Below are 8,160 nucleotides of genomic sequence, written 5' to 3' on the forward strand. Positions count from 1 at the left end.
CTAGAGAATATGCATAGATGAAATTCATGGAAAATAATCAACATTTTGCACTATGTGAACACCTACACCAGGGGTGTCAAATTCAAACCACCCTGAGGGCCGCATAGGGGCATTTCGATGGAGCAAGAGTAGCACCACCTTTGTTATCTCTCATGTCACCTTGTGACGCCAATCATTTTGCGGTCTACGGGATACGGTTTGGATATCTGCTGTAAAGCTGGTACAAAGAGGACTGATGCTATCATATATGTCAAATTATGTAAACCGCGACTTAGAGATCTCCGACTAGACTCTCTTTTGAACGACTGGATTTAGTAATCTGCTTCACGAGTAGGACAAGTTTGGGACAGATTTGTCAAACCGATATTTCAAGATATCATCTTTCGTCCACTTATGGTCTCGCGCATTCCCTACTCAGAGTAATTTGACATGGACCGTTTCCTTGAAAATGTGTGTATATGAACTGTGTTAAGCCCTTTAAAATGCACTGACAAAATTGCTCGAAGAAAACCAGAGAAATTGGAGGGTCATTGTAACGACTATACAAATCTAATAAAGTTTATATCAACATTTTCCACATCATGAACCCCGGCATAAAATAGTTTGATTTCAACAATTCCTTGAAATTGTTTACTTACAGAACTGCTCACACAGTATTAAGCGTTTAGATCAGTTGAACAATTCGTGAGAAACAATAAGATACTCATATGGTATTAATACGTAAGCCTATAAGGAGTCTCTATTTTACGTCCACATATGGCCCCTGATATTCATTCCTTTGATTTTGTACATGCAACTTTCCTGAACATTTTGTACCTAGCAATTTGTTCAACGCTTAGAAGTACTGAGGAGATTCGTCTAGCTAATTTAGAGAAATAGGAACAAGATGTATTAAGATATTATGAATACACAAATATAAACAATATACATCTTGTCTACAGACTTACGCGACGCTGTTGTCTTAAGAAAGCAAGTTTACTTTTAATACATTCAATAAAAACATAAACAATATATTCAACCTATGGACCTTTATCTGATTGATTTGCAGAAACGTTGTGAATGCCTTGTGAATACAATTCGACAGGCGATATCTAGTGCTGGCTTAAATATATTGATAACATTGTAGGGACTAGGTTGACGGTCTCACCTTTCTTAAGTAATCTACATCTCATCATCTCAGATTATTATACACTCAGACAATCAGTTTGATGGCATACGTATCCAATACGGCTATAGTTTTCATGAAAAAAGGCTGTAATAATAGCCTATGCTGCCTAAGTAAATTTTGAAAGATTGACGCTTAATGAATGACTTCTGTATTAATTATTAATTGATGGAAACAAAGGAGAATTTGTTGTGATATTTGCAGGGACGACATATTGAACACGTTTAGAAACATCAATTGCAATTTTAAGTTTTCTAATGCTCTTCGTAACACATAGGTTGTATTAGTAAGAACTCTAAATGTATCCATTTACTACCAAATAGTAGACGTGATGGAAAACAGTGTATGTTTACGTTTTATGGGACCACCGCCTATCATCTTCAAGATCATCTTCATCGATAAGTATCCTTTAGAAAATAACATAATTACTACAATAAACACACCCATTTCAATGCAACATCCAATCCTCGCATAGGTTCGCCTTCAGGAAATGCATGCTTTATTGTGTGTGTGTGTGTGTGTGTGTGCTGACTATCACGACACCAAAGCCAGACTTCGTTTTATCCTGTTTTTAGATATGTCATCTCAAATTACTAACGTGATAGGTTAAGGATCAGGCGTAAAGTAGACCCATTACTACAGTAGAGAGTATTCAGTTATTCATAAAGCTGATTGCTTGTGAGGATTCAGTCAGATAATAATTATTGACTGAAACCAGTCAGAGACGAACGTATTTCTAAGATTTAAAAACTGAAGTGTTCGCCATCGCTCTACAGCTGCATACTTATCCTGTTACTTCAGAAATACGCCTATGCAGGTAAGTTCACACATGAGCTAATTTTTCATTTTTCAGCTGTAGGCCAAGTTGAGATTATTCACACTATAATAATAATTAATGTAGAAATATTAGATATAATAGGAAGTGTATGAGGATGATTTAGATAAATTTCCTCGCAGTTTGTCCAATATAAAACTCGATCAACAGAATATTCACAAATATTTGAACTATTCCTCAATGGTAAACTAATATTTGTAAACCTTGGCAAGTCACCTTTTTCTACAAAAGCACCATATCAAAGTATATATATATATATATATATATATATATATATATATATATATATATATATATATATATATATATATATATATATAAAGAGAGAGAGAGAGAGAAGATATATACATGCAGACACTTCTGAAAGACATAATCCTGGGCCATATGTTACAAATAAAACATTTTGTTTGTTCTTTCAAAAACCACTAGGCTGCAATTTATACTATTCAACATATATTTATGGAGTGCCCTATGCCACTTACCTTTAAATTTGTATATCCCTGAGGCCATTAATTGATTGTTTTCCAACAAGACGTAATCAAGATGTATCAATTGTCAATGAATCTAAAGGAATTACAAGTCATGTAATTCTCGAAAAACCTTAACTAACAGCCGCAAAGGCCGTTTCGACTGAAACACTTGCCTTACAGACCTGTTCAAAGTTAAAACTTTACCACATAGGTTTTAAAATAGTATTTATTCCTAGGTTAAATAAGTCTGATGACTTTTGTGAAGTATTATTATAACCAACAATAGTACACATTTTTATGACTGTCTCGCTGGGTAATGAAAATATGCCAATTCTAGCAGCTGCATCGTTTGTTCTAACTTTTAACTTTTGAATACCATCCTGAAATTTTATTATAATAGTTTGATCTGAGTCATAACCTGTTTGCATACAATTAATTCTTTAAGTAGTTGTTACACCGTATTTAACAGTAGACTCATAATCCGTATTAGTAGTTCTTCCTTCTACTTGAGCATAAAATGGATATCATGTATACTCTGATCCGGACATGCTCTACCTCCATGTATTGCTATCTTGAGAAAAATAAACAAGTCCACCCTATTTCGTATTTTTTTCTTTAGTTTTAAGTTATCGTTATAAAGTTTGTAATTTTTGTTTAACTTGTTAACTTAAGGATATTATTTGATGCAGTTTGTCTTCCATAATGTCATATAATTGTTTCCGAACAGACATTGCCCATACATTCATAATCACAAATTTATTCTTCCCTTTCAAATAACGACAATCATGATCTGGTGGAATTTTGGAGATAGTACACACTGATTTTATTATATCAGAATTGCACTGAGTTTTCTTATCTGAAGGTATATATGAAACCTATACATCGATTTACATAACTCTGATATACTTGAAACTCACAAAGGCCAATATGATATGCCACATCATCATATTGTCATGTGGCACATGCACAATTGTGCGCACGCCAATATAATTAAACTCAACAATAAATGTACACTGCGCAGTCTAATTGATTTTATAAAATTTTCCTGTCATACTATGTGCGACGTCTCTTCAGTGTATAATTAGTACTAAATTTTCAGAACGTAATTAACGAAAATGTTTCTTGGTTTGTATGCCAAAAACGGTTATATTTATTTCGTTAAATTCAGTTGACTTTTCTTTATCAACTGCATAATTTTGCGTTTCACGAGAAGTATATGGTGCACGGCTTGTTAGTCTTTTAAAAAAAATATGAAGTCCATTATTTATATTAATTCAAAATGCATATAGTTGTTAGAAGTCACTTCTTAATGAATTTGAAATGATTAAAATGGGTACATATGCGCTGCTATTTGATCCTTTGCTTTTGGAGCCTAAAGGTTTTGGCGGCCTTTGTGCCTTCGAAAAGTTTGAATGTCATGGCGGTTTTTCTTAAACGTTGAAGATGACTGGCCTAGGGTTTTCATAATTATGATGACTATCTGCTCAGATGTCTTGATAAAATTTGGCGATTTGTATCTGAAGTATTTCTTAAATAAAACTTTGAAGAGTAATGGTCATATTTGCTGTCTCATAAACGTTTACAAGCCACTGGCCTACCTGTTTCGATAAGGTTTGGGAATTATTGGCCCAGGATTTTAAAGTTCTTACGGTTAGTGGCCAAAGAATTTCTTCCAAAACAAATTTGAGGATCATTGGCACAAATGTTTAATTTATCAAATTTTGTGACCAGTGGCTTAGATGGCCTAGAGAGTGAGTGAGGTTTGAACACCAAATTTTGAAAGCCAGTATCCTAGGATTTTCTGCAATAGCATTAAACGATAGAAAATAGTCACCTCGTGTTACAGCCACTTCCCAAGGAATGGCGCCTGTGCAGGATGTTAATGTAAGAACCAGAACTTAAATTTATACAACAGGCATAAGAAGAGTACTCATCTAACAAATACATTATTTGTATTAAAGATGTTGTTTGGGATTGCTATCATTGGACTGCGAAGGACAAAGATTTGATTAATGCTCGAGGAGGTGCTGGGGACCATGAAGTGGAGCGTAAAGTCTGCGAGGACATCCGAGGTCACGTGTTTACGGGAGGTGTAAGCAGTCTAGTACCCGGATGTGGCGGATGCTGGTGCTGTCAAAAACAAGGCATGTTCAGTTGTTTGTTACAAAGCGTTACGACTCTATTATCTTAAGTAAGTAAGAGAGCGAAACAAAGCTAATACGTTCTCTCAGCAGGTCTGCTTAGTCCTTAATTGCTAAAAACAAAGATGCGATGAATAGGCATCCAGCTTACATTTAAAATCTGACCATAACATATTTATAATATCGAGGAATATAATAATAATAATAATAATAATAATAATACAACTAAGCTGGGTTTCATACCATTAGAATAATAATAATAATAATAATAATACAACTAAGCTGGGTTTCATACCATTAGGTAAGCGTCATTAGTAGAAAATTAGTATAAAAAGGGAATTTATCTTCTGTTATAAGAAGTAAACGTCTATGGTACTCAATGTAGCTTTTAATGCCATTCATATTAGGTACCCAGTTGAAGTGAAATCTATTCATTATTGTTCCCCTTTTTCTAAAGAGACCCTTTGGACATGTCATCAATGGACTGCAAGTGATCTTGTTTTCATCAAGGCTCTTGGCGGGAATAAGGAAGCGGAGCGTCGAGTTTGTGATGCCAAGGAAGGTTACGTATTTACTGCAGGCGAAAACAGCCTAACGCCCGGATGTGGATCATGCTGGTGTTGTAGAAAGGTCTAAATAGAAAGTATGTCAGTGATTTCTCTTTGCGTTGATTATAAAAATCAGTGTTTGCATTTTTCATCAAATCTGGTGCTAACATTAGTTATAACTGACAAGAGAATTATATTTTATTGAAAAGTTTAAACGTCACAAGAAAACCAGATTTGGAGACCATAATTATAGCCTTCTTTTTAAGTCTGAAAAGTTTTGATTAGACAACTGGCAAAAGAGACATGCTATGTATTTTATATCTACATATACCTTTACATGTAATAGCTAATATATCAATATGTGGCGAGGAATTCCCAATATCTCAATTATAAACTTAAATAATTTGTCAATTTATATGAATCTAATTGTGTTAAAGTAATCTTTAAAGATTTAAATGTGCTTTTAAGTCGTTACATTTTGAAGTTTTTTAAAAATATAAATTCTCTACTTAATTATCATAAAATCTTAATTAAAGCTAATCGGTGCTTTTTTGCAGGTAGAAAAGCAGCACAAGAAAACCAAAATTGCGTCTGTACGTATCACACCATGTTGAATGAATATTGTTCCTTTACATAAAGATTGTATGTTTTTCAAATTTGAAAATAAAGTAAAATTGAATTCTTTTAAAAGATTGAATCGGTTTATATAAATATACAGTTATAGTTATCACTGCATACTACGTTTTAAATTTACCTTTAGTGTCATGTACTGTGATTTACCATTTTCTATTTCTTTGTCCCTCTTGGCACCCGAAGGTTTTCTGTAAAGTTATGTATAGGCGTCTTCTGCATTCCTTGTATGTCCTACTGCACGGCCATAATCTTGCGCACAGTAGATGCATGCTCTTTCAAGCACACAATACTTCCATCCATTGTCCTACATGCTGGCATAGTTTAATCGCTAGAGTCTGAATTACTGTTGGTTCCTTAAATGTAAAGAGAATTATCTGAGGCAGGTTATCACATAGTACAGGAGGACATAGGATAATTATCCTAATTGTATCGTTTTGTAATGTAGTTTTAAAACTAATCAGATTCTAAGTGTTGCATATAATTGGTTTGTGCAAAGAATTTGGTAAGGTCACTCGCATTCGGTGTTTTTCCAATATGACTTGTGCAGGTATGTGAAATATTTAGAAATTCATCGACATTGGTAATGAATTGGATGTTTTATTTACAGGCTTAGACTGATGATCACAGAACATCAGCAAAACGATTTCAAGATTATATATATATATATATATATATATATATATATATATATATATATATATATATATATATATATATATATATATATATATATACACGAAGTCTCGTTCAGATGTATAAATATTTCTTTATAATCTTACGAGGCTTACCGAGTTTTATTTTAAGGGAACATTAATACAACGACCGGTATATCAAAGATACAGCGCACATATTATATACTATACATATATTTAGTTTATATCGCATACAAATGCACATACTAGCATCTCCAACGAAGTTACGAATATCTGCAGGCTACTGTGTATTAACAGAGTGAATCACATCCCTGAACAGTGTGTGCGATACAAAATGTATGTCACAATCCTCTTTGTCGATTTATTTCCTTTTATGATCTTTGATATTTATTTATATTTAAACATGAATAATTTTAAAATGGGGAATGCAGAGCACTACAAAACAGTATGGGTAGCTTCTTAAACACTGAAGGCACAGCCATTCACTTACCGGCGAATAAAAATAAGGCGAAATGTCAAACCAACAAGAGATAAGTATGCTTTAATTAAAATTTCTACTTATCATAAGATTGTTTATATCCTACATCTCTCTCTCTCTATCTCTCTCTCTCTCATTTCCGTTGATCAGTTATTGTCTGTAAAGTTTAAAATCATTCATATATCCAAAGACATTTTAATGATAGTTTAATCACAGAGGCTTAATTCGGCTACGCTTGCTTTTTCAAGGATTTTTCAGTCATATTTTCCTGCGGTTGTCCACGCGCACGAACATATACACTGTGGTAAAACTGATATGGTGCAAACTAACACATACAGAGAGAGAGAGAGAGAAAGAGAGAGAGAGAGAGAGAGAGAGAGAGAGAGAATCTGTTTTAGAACCTTGTTATATGTTTTATTTTTCCAAAAAATAAAAGAAAAGAACAAAATTCCAATATGTGCATGCGCTTCTAACCAGGAAATGTACTGTACGGTATTCAGAACACTGTAGAAAAATCTCACGGAAAGGAAACATCTGATGGAAAGTGTACAAATGTCGTTAAGATGAGCAAGGTACCTGTAGGCTACTTTGTTTAATTTGAATTTCAAGGGATTCATTAAGTATACTTTATTCTTCTCTCTCACTCCACAGATATGCCGTCATTTTGTCCCATACGTGCACAAGGGCGCGAGAGAGAGAGAGAGAGAGAGAGAGAGAGAGCAGAAATATCATATTGTACCATATTTAATTCTTTTAGAAACCGAGGATTATTCGTATTTTTTCTCGTTATTTTCTTATATAATGATCAATCAGTGGAAATTCATCACTGACCTAGAGAGTATAGAAGCAATGGCCTTCTGTTCAAACAATATTTATATATGCGTATTAATTCGCCATGGGCGGGTCTCAGGTTGATATAACAACATTATTAGTATATCAAATTGCATTACACCACCAGGAAAAGATAAGCCATAGAAAAATCGTTTCAGTGATGGCCATGATCATCACGTAAGTATGATTTTTTAGACTATAAAGTGTTCTGGAATGGTTACGTTGCTTTGTCAATCAGGTAAATAGTCACAATTGTGTTTATGTTATAAAGTACCTTCTGCTGCCATTTATTTTAGAAGATGGTACCCGAAACATAAAAGGAACAGGGAAAGATGCTGAATTCTTTTTCATAATTTTACGTTTTAGAAATGACTTACGTTATTGTATTTTACCTAAAATCGCACCA

At 33.7% G+C, this 8,160-nt stretch overlaps 1 long non-coding RNA gene across 1 annotated transcript; it reads left to right on the forward strand.

Annotated features, from left to right (window-relative positions):
* Window positions 1–1,873: 1,873 nt before the first annotated feature.
* On the forward strand, window positions 1,874–5,251 carry LOC149789461 (uncharacterized). The gene is made up of 3 exons (XR_016424481.1): window positions 1,874–1,982; window positions 4,432–4,614; window positions 5,069–5,251. It is a non-coding gene; the product is annotated as an uncharacterized LOC149789461 (long non-coding RNA).
* Window positions 5,252–8,160: the final 2,909 nt, after the last annotated feature.

This window comes from Sinohyriopsis cumingii, chromosome 11, assembly GCF_028554795.1.
Source record: "Sinohyriopsis cumingii isolate HCF-2022 chromosome 11, ASM2855479v2, whole genome shotgun sequence".
In the NCBI taxonomy this organism is placed as follows: domain Eukaryota; kingdom Metazoa; phylum Mollusca; class Bivalvia; order Unionida; family Unionidae; genus Sinohyriopsis; species Sinohyriopsis cumingii.